We start from the raw sequence: 14,961 nt of genomic DNA on the forward strand, positions 1-14,961 counted from the left end.
ACACAAGTCTGAAACATTTTGAAAAGTTCAAAGAATTTCAGGGTGAAGTGGAGAATCATCATAACAAGAAAATAAAGTTTCTATGATCTGATCATGGAGGCAAATATTTGATCATGGAGAAAGAAAAATTGTTATGCTCATGATCTTCACTTATATACGTTTGAGGTTATGAAAGGCAACACATGAAAATTAGTCCCAAAGTGATAGATATCCAAGAAGGATAAAGAAAAAAAAGAAAAAATGTCATGAAGATCATTGGACAAAATAAACTTGATTCTTAGTAATAGTTTTGAGATATTATGATGTGATATGTGAGTCATCTTGATGAGTAATTATGCTTTAGTAAGAATATTGGTGTTAAGGTTTGTGATTCCCTATGCATGCACGAAAGTCAATAATCATGCAATGAAATTATATCCTACTTGTCGCGCATTATTCGGTGTTAATTATGCTTAATGCTTGCTTATGAGATTATTCATTTCTTGGTTGGCCGCCTCTCAATCTTTTTGCTAGCCTTCATTTTGCACTAAGTATGACCTCTACTTGTGCATCCAAAATCCTTTAAACCAGTTTTGCCACATGAGTCCACTATATCTACCTATATGCGGTATTCTTTTGCCATGCTAAGCAAATTTGCATGTGCCATCTCTAATTTTCAAAATAAACTTCTCTTTTGTGTGTTTGTTTCGCTCGCGGAGTAGTGAGGGGTGGCTAATATTTTCCGTGCTAGATGTGTTATTCTCAAGATGAGTGTTTATTCACTTGTCATTGCACGAGAGTAAGGCAAAGGTATTAGGGATGCCCAGTCCCAAAATGCAAAAACAAATGAATTTACTTTATGTTGTAAAATAATAAATTCCTTGGAAAGTGTTGGTATGGAGGGCAACCGTGGATACGGCTAGCCATGGAAAGTGAAAGTTATGGTGGAAAAAGGAATAAACTTTATTTTCTGTTTGGGAACCTCCTATGATATATCTATTCATGGAAAGTATTGGGAACTCTAAGTCATTTTCGTTGGTGGGATGGATACACCTCCCAAAATGTTTTTATCTCAATTTTTTCGCTTTGAGCTCTCGCACCTCTACAAATCCCTACCTCCCTCTGCGAAGGGCCTATCTTTTACTTTATGCAATTTTTATTTTGAGTCTCCATCTTCTCTTATAAAAGCACCAACTAGGAGGCAATATGATCCTACTTAAGTATTGAGTGTAGCTAATATTCGAGTGTGTTTCATGAATTGATCAATGTTTGAGCATGATGGGCTAGGGATAACTTATTTTAGCATTGATATTTTGAAAGACATGGTTGCATGTTGATATGCTTGAGTATCTAAATTATTGTGTCAAAACTAGACTATTGCTTTGAATCACATAAAAGTCCAAATGTCCAGGCTATAAAGAAAATAATATGATATGACATGATGAACAACACTCCACATCAAAAATTCTGTTTTTATCACTTACCTACTCGAGGACGATTAGGAGTTAAGCTTGGGGATGCTGATACGTATCCAACGTATCTATAATTTTTGATTGTTCCATGTTGTTTTATTACCAATTTTTGATGTTTTATGATCATTTTATAGTCATTTTATATCATTTTTTGGTACTAACCCATTGACATAGTGCCATGTGCCAGTTGCTATTTTTTCCCATGTTTTCTACATCGCAGAAAATCAATATCAAACGGAGTCCAAATGCCACGAAACTTTACGGATATTTTTTATGGACCAGATAGAAGATATTGGGCCCTGGTTGCACCTGGGGGAGTCCTGAGGAGGGGACAACCCACCAGGGCGCGCCCTAGTGGGTTGTGCTCACCTTGGGTGCCCCCCGGACCGCCTCTTTGCTCTATAGATACCCCAAAAATACCAGAACCCTAGGGCAGTTGACGAAATATTCATCCATATGCCGCAGAGTCCAGAACCACCAGATCCAATCTAGACACCATCACGGAGGGGTTCACCACTTCCATTGGTGCCTCTCCGATGATGCGTGAGTAGTCCTTTGTAGACCTTCGGGTCCGTAGTTAGTAGCTAGATGGCTTCACCTCTCTCTCTCTCTCTCTCTCTCTCTCTCTCTCTCTCTCGATTCTCAATACAATGGTCTCTTGGAGATCCATATGATGTAACTCTTTTTCGGTGTGTTTGTTGGGATCGATGAATTTTGAGTTTATGATCAGATCTATCTTTTTATATCCATGGAAGTATTTGAGTTTCTTTGATCCCTTTTATGCATGATCGCTTATAACCTCGTATTTCTTCTCTAATATTTGGGTTTTGTTTGGCCAACTTGGTCTATTTATCTTGCAATGGGAAGAGGTGCCCGGTAGTGGGTTCGATCTTACGGTGCTTGGTCCCAGTGACAGAAAGGGAACCGACACGTATGTATCGTTGCTACTAAGGATAAAAAGATGGGATCTATATCTACCTCCATAGATAAACGGATCTTGTCTACATCATGTCATCGTTCTTATTGCATTACTCCGTTTTTCCATGAACTTAATACACTAGATGCATGCTGGATAGCGGTTGATGTGTGGAGTAATAGTAGTAGATGCACGAAGGAGTTGGTCTACTAATCTTGGACGTGATGCCTATATAATGATCATTGCCTAGATATCGTCATAATTATTTGAGGTTTTATCAATTTCCCAAGCGTAATTTGTTTACCCACCGTGTGCTATTTTTCTCGAGAAAAGCCACTAGTGAAACCTACGGCCTCGGGTCTTCTTTCTCATATATTTGCCTTTGCGATCTATTTTTCTCTTGCTTTTATTTTCAGATCTATTAAACCAAAATACAAGAAATACTTTGCTACACTTTATTTTATTTGTGATCTATTTATTCAATCTACCACAACTTTCTCCCGTCCACGCACCGTTTCTGGCGCCATTACCCGAAAGGGATTGACAACCCATTTAACACGTGGGGTTGCGAGTGGTTGTTATTTGTGTGCAGGGGCTATTTACGTTGTGTTGCTTGATACGTCGATTTGCTTTTATATCAATATTTATTGCATTATGGGCTGTTATTACACACTATGTCACAATACTTATGCCTTTTCTCTCTTATTTTACAAGGTTTACATGAAGAGGGAAAATGCCAGCAGCTGGAATTCTGGGCTGGAAAAGGAGCAAATATTAGAGCCCTATTTCGCACAACTCCAAAAGTCCTGAAACTCTATGAAAGTCAGTTTTGGAATATATTAAAAATATTGGGCGAAGAAAGCACCAGAGGGGAGCCAGCCACCATCCACAAGGGTGGGGGCGCCCCCCTGCCTCGTGGGGCACCTGGCAGGCCCCCGATGCCCATCTTCTTATATAACGGGTCTTTTGCCCTGGAAAAAAAAGAAGAAGGAAGCTTTCGGGACGAAGCGCCGCCGTCTCGTGGCGAAACCTTGGAGGAACCAATCTACGACTCTGGCGGAGCTGTTCTGCTTTGGAAACATCCCTCTGGGAGGGGGAAATCATTGATATGTCTCCAACGTATCTATAATTTTTGATTGCTCCATGCTATATTATCTACTGTTTTGGACATTATTGGGCTTTATTATCCACTTTTATATTATTTTTGGGACTAACCTATTAACCGGAGGCCTGCTACGTCTTGATCTCGCATTGGTTTTCCCCGAAGAGGAAGGGATGATGCAGTAGAGTAGCGTAAGTATTTCCCTCAGTTTTTGAGAACCAAGGTACCAATCGAGTAGGAGGCCACGCTCAAGTCCCTCGTACCTACACAAAGCGATAGCTACTCGCAACCAATGCGATTAGGGGTTGTCAATCCCTTCATGGTCACTTACGAGAGTGAGATCTGATAGATATAATATTTTTTGGTATTTTTGGTATAAAGATGCAAAGTAAAAAGTAAAAGTGAAGTAAAAAAGCAAAGCAAGTTTAAAGTGATGGAGATTGATATGATGAGAATAGACCCGGGGGCCATAGGTTTCACTAGTGGCTTCTCTCAAGAGCATAAGTATTCTACGGTGGGTGAACAAATTACTATTGAGCAATTGACAGAATTGAGCATAGTTATGAGAATATCTAGGCATGATCATGTATATAGGCATCACGTCCGTGACAAGTAGATCGAAACGATTCTGCATCTACTACTATTACTCCACTCATCGACCGCTATCCAGCATGCATCTAGAGTATTAAGTTAAAAACAGAGTAACGCCTTAAGCAAGATGACATGATGTAGAGAGATAAATTCATGCAATATGAAATAAACCCCATCTTGTTATCCTCGATGGCAACGATGCAATACGTGCCTTGCTGCCCCTTCTGTCACTGGGTAAGGACACCGCAAGATCGAACCCAAAGCTAAGCACTTCTCCCATGGCAAGAACTACCAATCTAGTTGGCCAAACCAAACGGATAATTCGAAGAGACTTGCAAAGATAACCAATCATACATAAAAGAATTCAGAGAAGATTCAAATATTATTCATAGATAGACTTGATCATAAACCCACAATTCATCGGTCGCAACAAACACACCGCAAAAAGAAGATTACATCGAATAGATCTCCACAAGAGAGGGGGAGAACTTTGTATTGAGATTCAAAGAGAGAGAAGAAGCCATCTAGCTACTAACTATGGACCCGAAGGTCTGAGGTAAACTACTCACACTTCATCGGAGGGGCTAGGATGATGTAGAAGCCCTCCATGATGACGGCCTTCTTCCGGCGGAGCTCCGAAACAGGCCCCAAGATGGGATCTCGTGGATACAGAAAGTTGCGGTGGTGGAATTAGGTTTTTGGCTCCTGTTCTGATCGTTTGGGGGTACGTGTGTATATATAGGAGGAAGAAGTACGCCGGAGGAGCAACAAGGGGCCCACGAGGCGCGCCCCCACCCTCGTGACCGCCTCTTTTGTTCCTTGGAGCAGGGTCCAAGTCTCCTGGATCACGTTCAGTGAGAAAATCACATTCCCGAAGATTTTATTCCGTTTGGACTCCGTTTGATATTCCGTTTCTTCGAAACACTGAAATAGGCAAAAAACATCAATTCTGGGCTGGTCCTCCGGTTAATAGGTTAGTCCCAAAAATAATATAAAAGTGGAAAATAAAGCCTAATATAGTCCAAAATAGTAGATAATATAGCATGGAGCAATCAAAAATTATAGATACGTTGGAGACGTATCAGGCATCCCCAAGCTTAATTCCTGCTCGTCCTCGAGTAGATAAATGATAAAAAGAGAATTTTTGATGCGGAGTGCTACTTGGCATAATTTCGATGCAAATCTTCTTAATTGTGGTATGAATATTCAGATTAGAAAGATTCAAGACAAAAGTTTATATTGACAGAAAAAATAATAATACTTCAAGCATACTAACAAAGCAATTATGTCTTCTCAAAATAACATGGCCAAAGAAAGTTATCCCTACAAAATCATATAGTCTGGCTATGCTCCATCTTCACCACACAAAGTATTTAAATCATGCACAACCCCAATGACAAGCCAAGCAATTGTTTCATACTCTAACTTTTTCAAAACTTTTTCAATCTTCACGCAATACATGAGCGTGAGCCATGGATATAGCACTATAGGTGGAATGGAATGGTGGTTGTGGAGAAGACAAAAAGGAGGGGAAGATAGTCTCACATCAGCTAGGCGTATCAACGGGCTATGGAGATGCCCATCAATAGATATCAATGTGAGTGAGTAGTGATTGCCATGCAACGGATGCACTAGAGCTATAAATGTATGAAAGCTCAACAAAAGAAACTAAGTGGGTGTGCATCCAACTTGCTTTCTCACGAAGACCTAGGGCAATTTTGAGGAAGCCCATCATTGGAATATACAAGCCAAGTTCTATAATGTAAAATTCCCACTAGTATATGAAAGTGACAACATATGAGACTCTCTATATGAAGAACATGGTGCTACTTTGAAGCACAGTATATGAGACTCGCTATATCATGGTGCTACTTTTAAGCACAAGTGTGGTAAAAGGATAGTAGCATTGCCCCCTTTTTTGGGCCTTCTTTTTTTGGCCTTTCTCTTTTTTATTGGGAGAATGCTCTATTGAATGATGATCATCACACTTTTATTTATTTACAACTCAATGATTACAACTCGATTCTAAAACAAAGTATGACTCTATATGGATGCCTCCGGCGGTGTACCGGGATATGCAATGAATCAAGAGTGACAAGTATGAAGAAATTATGAACGGTGGCTTTGCCACAAATACTATGTTAACTACATGATCATGCTAAGCAATATGACAATGATGAATGTGTCATGATGAACTAGATGGTGGAAAGTTGCATGGCAATATATCTCGGAATGGCTATGGAAATGCCATAATGGTAGGTACGGTGGCTGTTTTGAGGAAGGTATATGGTAGGTGTATGATACCGGCGAAAGGTGCGCGGTATTAGAGAGGCTAGCAAAGGTGGAAGGGTGAGAGTGCGTAGAATCCATGGACTCAACATTAGTCATAAAGAACTCATATACTTATTGCAAAAATGTAGCGACCCGACCCGAATGAATCAAGTCTCTGTGCTTAAGTGTCATCCCTGGATCGGTATGCTGACACACACAGTACTCGAGGATTTATAACAGAGGTAAATCACATGTATAAAGTAACGTAAATACTATTACCTCAATCCAAATAGCGGAAGTAACAAGGTTGTGGATTCCCATCAACACCAACGGCAAAGTTGAGTGTAGAAATCGTAACCCTAACGTATCACTTACTCGTCGTAAGATAAACCTACAACATGAGACGTTGCAGCCACAAAGGGTCAGTACATTGAATGTACTGGCAAATTCACACCATAGAGAATGATGAACAATGGCTATCACTACATGCATATTTGGCTGGTGGAAAAGCTCTATGGTTATAAGGTTTTTGCGAAAAGCCAATTTTTCCCTACTGCAAAGGAATAAATTTTATTTAACTATCATGGTGGTTGTTAAACATTGAGAATGGTTGACAGCATTCTCAATACCAATTAAGTATCATCATTAAAAACCCAACAATATTCATTTAAAGTAACATGATGAGATCAACAGGATAATCCAAGAACTAGATACTCAAATTGTCCATAACCGGGGACACGGCTAATCATGATTAGTTTATACACTCTGCAGAGGTTTGCGCACTTTTCCCCACAAGACTTGATCTCCTCCGTTGGATTTCTCGCACTACATGGTGTTTGAGAAACGGATGACCGAGACATAGTCTTTCAGAAGCGTTTGCACCTTACGATGGGTAGACCGTACCACCTACAACCCCTACATCTGCTAGTCTACCAATGTAAGAGTTCACACGAATTAATCAACTATGCTAGATCCCATAATAGCTTGTGGCTGCACACGGAAGTTTCTAGCATGAATAATCTTATGATCCCTTTGAGCCTGGGTGGCGGACCGTAGGATGATCACACGGTATATCCCCGGGATCTCCTAGGACAACACTGGTATATCCCCAGGTGTCCGGGCAAGTCCACTGGTATATCCCCAGGGTGCCCCTAGCAATCCACCCAGATGTGTATTTAAGTTGCCACCTTAAGTAAACCATTCATTAACAATCTCACATCTGTCATGAAATCCTCTCAACCCAATCCACGTCTACGAGCATAGAATGACAATGTAAGCATAACGTGATAGTAACTCCCAAGGTTTCAATGCAGGGCAATAGGTTCCTACCTCATCAACTACTTCCTAATACCCACAATTTAATTAGATCCTAATCATGCAATGTTTGAGGGTGAAACTAATGCATAAAACTGGGTATGAAAGGGGATATGATCAAAGTGTGAACTTGCCTGCAATGTTGATGATCCGGAAACCTAGAGATTCAAAGTAACAAGCGGCACACTCCGGGTATTCTACCGCAGACAAACAAACAAGCATACAATAAGTACTCATCTAATGCACAGGTAAAACTCAAATAAGAGATCTAACCAGAAGGTTCAACTTAAGAACTCCGGTTGGCAAAAAGAATCAAATCGAACGAAGCAACGAAAGTCAAACGACAAAAGAAAACAACTTCGTTCTAGTAATCTGGATCTAGGGCAAATTTTACTGTAGCAAAATCTTGTTTAAATTGGTTAAATGGATAGAGGGTTTCGAGACGAAACTCTAGGTGCTTGAATCGCCTGATTCCGATAAACGAGCGAAAAGTTAAACTAAAACGAAAATCGGATCAGGAATCGTGATCAGAAAAATCGCGGATTTAATCCGAGAAAAAGAAAAACGACGAACGCCAATTTTTTTTTTTCAGCACAGAAAATGAGGCGCGACGAACCTCGGGCGGCGGGATCGTCGGCGGTGGCGGCTCCGGCGGTGTGCGCAGATCGAGGCGGGGCTGATGGGCTGGGGCGGCTCGGGGCGGCGCTATTTAAAGGCTGCCCCCGGGCGGTGTCCCGCTCGGGTACGGCCCGAAGTCGGTTCGTTTTTTTTCTGCTCGGATGAAAAATAAAAAGAAATACTAAACGGACTCCAAAAATTCCGAAATAAATTTTCACGGGCTTCTAAAATCAAGCCGCACAAGGTGAACATTTATTTGGGCCCTAAATGCAATTTTGAAAAACACACATTTTTCCTAAATTCAAATAAAACACCGAAAAACTCCAAAATAAAATCTTATTTGATTTTATTATTAAATCCTCAATATTTCTTTATTTTGGGAAAGTCATTTTATTCCCTCTCTCATATTTTTGTAATAGAAATAATTGATGATAAAATAAATAAAATCGAATTATCCTATTCTCAAAATTTGAGGGAACTCAAATATGAAAATAACGAAATCCCCAACTCTCTCCGTGGGTCATTGAGTTGTGTAGAATTTCTAGGATCAACCAAAATGCAAAATGAAAGTTTGGGAAAGTCCTTTTATTCCCTCTCATTTAACTTTTAAAAAGTTTCGAATTTCACTCACTTTCAGACAATCAAACAAACAATCAATCAAATCTATCTATTTATTATAACATTCCAAAATTTAGAATTTTGGGATGTTACAAACCTACCACCCTTAAAATGAATCTCGTCCTCGAGATTCGGAGAGGCTAGCAAGAATTAGGTTAGGTTTGGGGTCTCCTCAAAAATCCATCGATCGTCTCTGGTGTCTCGGGTACTACCACCCTTAGAAGCATGGTTACGGTTCCATCAAAACTCATATACTCCATCCTTATTCTTGACAGGGCCGGTCTTCTCAGATCTTCGAGAAAATTCCTTCTCTCAGCTCTTCCGGTAGTGGCATAACCTTTTCCTCAATTCTTCTATCTTTTCATCTTGGTAAGGTTCTTCTGTGACTGGGTCTTCTTAGCTGGCGGGTCTAGCGCCAAAACTAAACAACTATCGATATCTCATGGTGGTCAACAATTTATGGTTTCTCCTGCAGGAAATGGGTCTGGGTTGATCCTCACCGTATAACCTACGGTTGGCAAAAGCTGCCTTGTACAAGGGAAAACTTGCTATACCATTCTAAGGTTTAAATAAGGTTTTGATCGTCGTCTCTTTACTATAGGTAAGTCACTCAGATTTACCATCCCACATAGTAAGGCGAATAATAAGAGTAAGTCGGTATGGTGATCAATCCATCCCGCACCCAAATCATTACCCTGTATACGGTTTAGTAAATCTCGCATTCTAACACTCGGTCATCCTCACAAGCATTGCAGAATTTCTCTTGTCGACGAACCAAGTTCGGATAAATCCATAGATTCTGCAAGCCAAACAACCATCTATCGTTCCTTCACAACTCTCAAGTTTTGTGTAACTCCTATAAGATCGTCTGCCGATAAACGTCGTATCTTCCTCCAGGGTTTTTCCTTCAGCAAGAATGTGCTTGCTTCTTGGCAGGTCCTAGGGCCTGTGGGTTATGGCCCATCTCATCACTTGTATTCCTTGAACTTATCATCGGGCAACTTATCATCATTCCAACTTCCAACTTCCTAGTATTCTTAAATTCATTCAATTGTATTGTCTTCCTTCCTTCTGTTGGTACCAAACTAAGACGTGATACTCAGACTCATCATGGAATTTCCCTTGATCCATATTTCCAACATCATACCTCCTTTATATCCAATAGTAATTCATCTCTTCATCCTCGTGGGATATCCCTCATACCGAGATATAAACTTATACTTATGGAGTCCATACTCTACTTCGTGGAACATCATTATCCTTTCCAGGGTCAAGCGTTCTTACAGGGGAATATTGGCCATCTCTGCATGGCACTTCTTCAATTGGGAAACATGAAACACATCATGAACTCCTGACAGTCCTTCGGGTGACTCCAACTTGTTGGCCACTTCTCCCTATGCTCCAAAACTCGGTATGGTCCTACAAATCTCGGGGCTAACTTTCCCTTAACTCCAAATCGTTTAACTCCCCACAGAGGGGTCACACGAAGACATGATCTAACTCCAATTTCATAGACTACCTCCTTACGTTTTTAAGTCTGCATAACTCTTCTGCTTGGACTGAGCTACCTTCAGTCTATCTCGAATCAACTTAACATTCTCTCCTGACTCCTTGATCACATTTGGTCCAAACAACTAACGGTCTCCAACTTCATCCCACATACTCTTGGGGTATCACACATATCGAGACAAAACTCGTATTCATTTTGTCTGAAATCCACTCAGTGGAGTATCCTTATCTTTTCCAGGGGTCAAGGGTTCTTACAGGGTACTACCACCCTTAAAATGCACAAATCTTCCATAGACCATATTTCTCTTATCCTCAAAAATGGTCAAAACCCTTCTTCATAGAGTAACAACTCATAAAATCCATATCAGTACCAACGATGCTATCTTTATTCACTCTCAATTGATTTAAATCTCTCGCTTTTCCATTACATGTCTCAACTTAACACCTAGCGACCTGACCCGAATGGATCAAGTCTCTGTGCTTAAGTGTCATCCATGGATCGGTATGCCGACACACACAGTACTCGAAGGATTTATAATAGAGGTAAATCACATGTATAAAGTAACATAAATACTATTACCTCAATATAAAATAAAATGTTCTCACTTCTACTACTCCATTTCTTTTGTTGCAAACTCAACTATCTAGCACAAGTTTCCTTCTCTTTGGGACAATCTCTGGCAAAGTGCCCTGCTTCATTACAACTAAAACATATTACTTCTGACAAGTCTCGAGGTTTCCTTTTTGGGCAACTATTGAGGTAGTGCCCTGACTCCTTGCACCTGTAACAGGTGATATGACTCAGATCCTTCCTGGAATCCAATCTGCTTCTCTTCCTAGACCTTTCCATGCCAATCATGGCTTCTATTTCTTGTGGGTCATACTCTACTTCCTCTGTCGGGAATTCTACTAGATCCCCATTCAAACAATTTTGGGAGATGTGTCCTTCTTCTCCACATGAATAGCATGACTTGGTGCAGGGTTTTATTGGTTCTTCTTTGGGCGTGTCCTCCACCTCTTCCTTCACCACAGTTCTTCTAAAATTTCCATGAGGGCTCCTTTCATTACTTCTTTCTTCTGCTGGATGGTTCGTTGTACCATGGGGTAAATGTGACACTGGGCAGGATAGTGGGTAGTCCCTTCACACAAGAAACAAGTAATCTGCCTAGTTGAGCATTCTTCAACTAGGTGACTTCCTTCACAATTTGGGTATTCATCCTTGTGTTCTTTATGGGCGTGTCCTATTTCTCCACAAATCTTGCAGGCACAAGGTTTCTTCATATCCTTTCCATAAGGCTTCAACTTCTGGGACACAAACCGAGACTTTGGCAGAGTCAACTTAAATTCTCTCCAAGTGGTTACTCCTTGCCATCCATTCATGGTTTGGTACATCCTCCACCAAGTAGCAGCACCTCTTTCAAAGCACTAAAGAGCATGCTGGGTCATATCAATTCCAACTATAAGGTTATTCTTCATGTGATCCTCCATGTTCTGAATCCATCGGTCTGTCTCCAATTGACTCATCGGTCCAGAAAATACAAGCTCATCTCCATTCATCCTCTATTGGGTCCAAGGGTTTTGGGGTGAGATAAGAGAGATAGAGAGGGATTCACACAATGCAAACAAAAGTTTTGAAAAGACAGATTTTATCTGTGGCTGTTGGGAAAAACATCAAACAAATGACAGCTCACAATCGTCGCATCTAACGCAGGTATAGAACAGGGGTTTGGTCTTCTAAAGGTCAATAAATCTTCAAAGTCATCAAACTCTTCCAGTTTTGTTCATGCCTCCAACAGCTTCTTCCCATCGTGCTTGTCCTCTCAAGTTCTTTTGCCAGATCATCTCTGTTGACGTGAAATCTCTCATGACATCCTTTAATATTCTGGAGTTGTATTTCAAACTTCTAGGTTTCAACATCCTTGGCATGAACCAGGGTCTAGTTCCTGACAATTCTCCGGTTTCTCGAGGTTTTGCTCCTCCAGCTTGGCTACTCTCATCTTCAGGGTCCTGAGTTCCTCATGAAATACTTCCTTGTCAATATACTGCTTCTTGTAGGTCCATCTTAACTTCTTGATGTAACACTCCAGATCCTGGTGATACACTGGCTAAGGTTAAAACTTCATCTTACTAATAGGTGCTCCATCAACCTTCTTCCATCAAATCCATTCTGAAGAAATGCATCCTTAACTCAGCACGGTGACAATAGCATCAGCGGGCGATGACATCACGGATAACCGTGTTTCTGCTCTTGTCATTCCCATGAGCTATCATTCCATAGTTGATATCTACTGCCTTAGGGTTTTCTTTGACAAAACTTCGAGTTCTCATGCTCCTTGTTTCAGTCTTTCTCCGATACACCTTGATCTCGGGTATTGACAACTTCCATAGTCTGTCAAGTTCCATAAGGGTAGCCTTCCTAGGTCATACAAATCTAGGGATTCTTCAGAGCCTTCAAATTCTACTTGTCTTCGGAGTCTTCAACCGTTGTAGTTTCCATTATTCAGATGCACAGTAAAATTCATTCTGAAGCGGTCTTAGTTGTCCAATATCTTTTACTTCTTAGAGTGGTCTCATCAGTCAAATCTTCGTGTGGTCAAAAGGGGAAAGGGGTATGGTCTCACTAAAGGGAATTTTTGAATAAGCTCAGAAGAGAAGAGAGGTAAAAGATCTTTTGAAAGGGAAAGTTGTAGAGAAAAATCTTTGCTATGGGCTTTCCAGTTTCTAGGGTCACGATCCTACATTCAACATGTGCTCTGATACCATCTTGTAGCGACCCGACCCGAATGGATCAAGTCTCTGTGCTTAAGTGTCATCCCTGGATCGGTATGCTGACACACATAGTACTCGAGGATTTATAACAGAGGTAAATCACATGTATAAAGTAATGTAAATACTATTACCTCAATCCAAATAGCGGAAGTAACAAGGTTGTGGATTTCCATCAACACCAACGGCAAAGTTGAGTGTAGAAATCGTAACCCTAATGTATCACTTACTCGTCGTAAGATAAACCTGAACATGAGACGTTGCAGCCACAAAGGGTCAGTACATTGAATGCACTGGCAAATTCACACCATAGAGAATGATGAACAATGGCTATCACTACATGCATATTTGGCTGGTGGAAAAGCTCTATGGTTATAAGGTTTTTGCGAAAAGCCATTTTTTCCCTACTGCAAAGGAATAAATTTTATTTAACTATCATGGTGGTTGTTAAACATTTAGAATGGTTGACAGCATTCTCAATCCCAATTAAGTATCATCATTAAAAACCCAACAATATTCATTTAAAGTAACATGATAAGATCAGCACGATAATCCAAGAACTAGATACTCAAATTGTCCATAACCGGGGACACGGCTAATCATGATTAGTTTATACACTCTGCAGAGGTTTGCGCACTTTCCCCCACAAGACTTGATCTCCTCCATTGGATTTCTCGCACTACATGGTGTTTGAGAAACGGATGACCGAGACATAGTCTTTCAGAAGCGTTTGCACCTTACGATGGGTAGACCGTACCACCTACAACCCCTACATCTGCTAGTCTACCACTGTAAGAGTTCACACGACTTAATCAACTATGCTAGAGCCCATAATAGCTTGTGGCTGCACACGGAAGTTTCTAGCATGAATAATCTTATGATCCCTTTGAGCCTGGGTGGCGGACCGTAGGATGATCACACGGTATATCCCCGGGATCTCCTAGGACAACACTGGTATATCCCCAGGTGTCCGGGCAAGTCCACTGGTATATCCCCAGGGTGCCCCTAGCAATCCAGCCAGATGTGTATTTAAGTTGCCACCTTAAGTAAACCATTCATTAACAATCTCACATCTATCATGAAATCCTCTCAACCCAATCCACGTCTACGAGCATAGCATGACAATGTAAGCATAACGTGATAGTAACTCCCAAGGTTTGAATACAGGGCAATAGGTTCCTACCTCATCAAATACTTCCCAATACCCACAATTTAATTAGATCCTAATCATGCAATGTTTGAGGGTGAAACTAATGCATAAAACTGGGTATGAAAGGGGATATGATCAAAGTGTGAACTTGCCTGCAATGTTGATGATCCGCGAAACCTAGAGATTCGAAGTAACAAGTGGCGCACTCCGGGTATTCTACCGCAGACAAACAAACAAGCATACAATAAGTACTCATCTAATGCACAGGTAAAACTCAAATAAGAGATCTAACCAGAAGGTTCAACTTAAGAACTCCGGTTGGCAAAAAGAATCAAATCGAACGAAGCAACGAAAGTCAAACGAAGAAAGAAAACAACTTCGTTCTAGTAATCTGGATCTAGGACAAATTTTACTGTAGCAAAATCTTGTTTAAATTGGTTAAACGGATAGAGGGTTTCGAGATGAAACTCTAGGCGCTTGAATCGCCTGATTCCGATAAACGAGCGAAAAGTTAAACTAAAACGAAAATCGTATCAGGAATCGTGATCAGAAAAATCGTGGATTTAATCCGAGAAAAAGAAAAACGACGAACGCCAATTTTTGTCGGCACGGAAAACGAGGCGTGATGAACCTCGGGCGGCGGGATCGTCAGTGT

This window comes from Triticum aestivum, chromosome 6A (genome assembly GCF_018294505.1).
Source record: "Triticum aestivum cultivar Chinese Spring chromosome 6A, IWGSC CS RefSeq v2.1, whole genome shotgun sequence".
Classification (NCBI taxonomy): Eukaryota; Viridiplantae; Streptophyta; class Magnoliopsida; order Poales; family Poaceae; genus Triticum; species Triticum aestivum.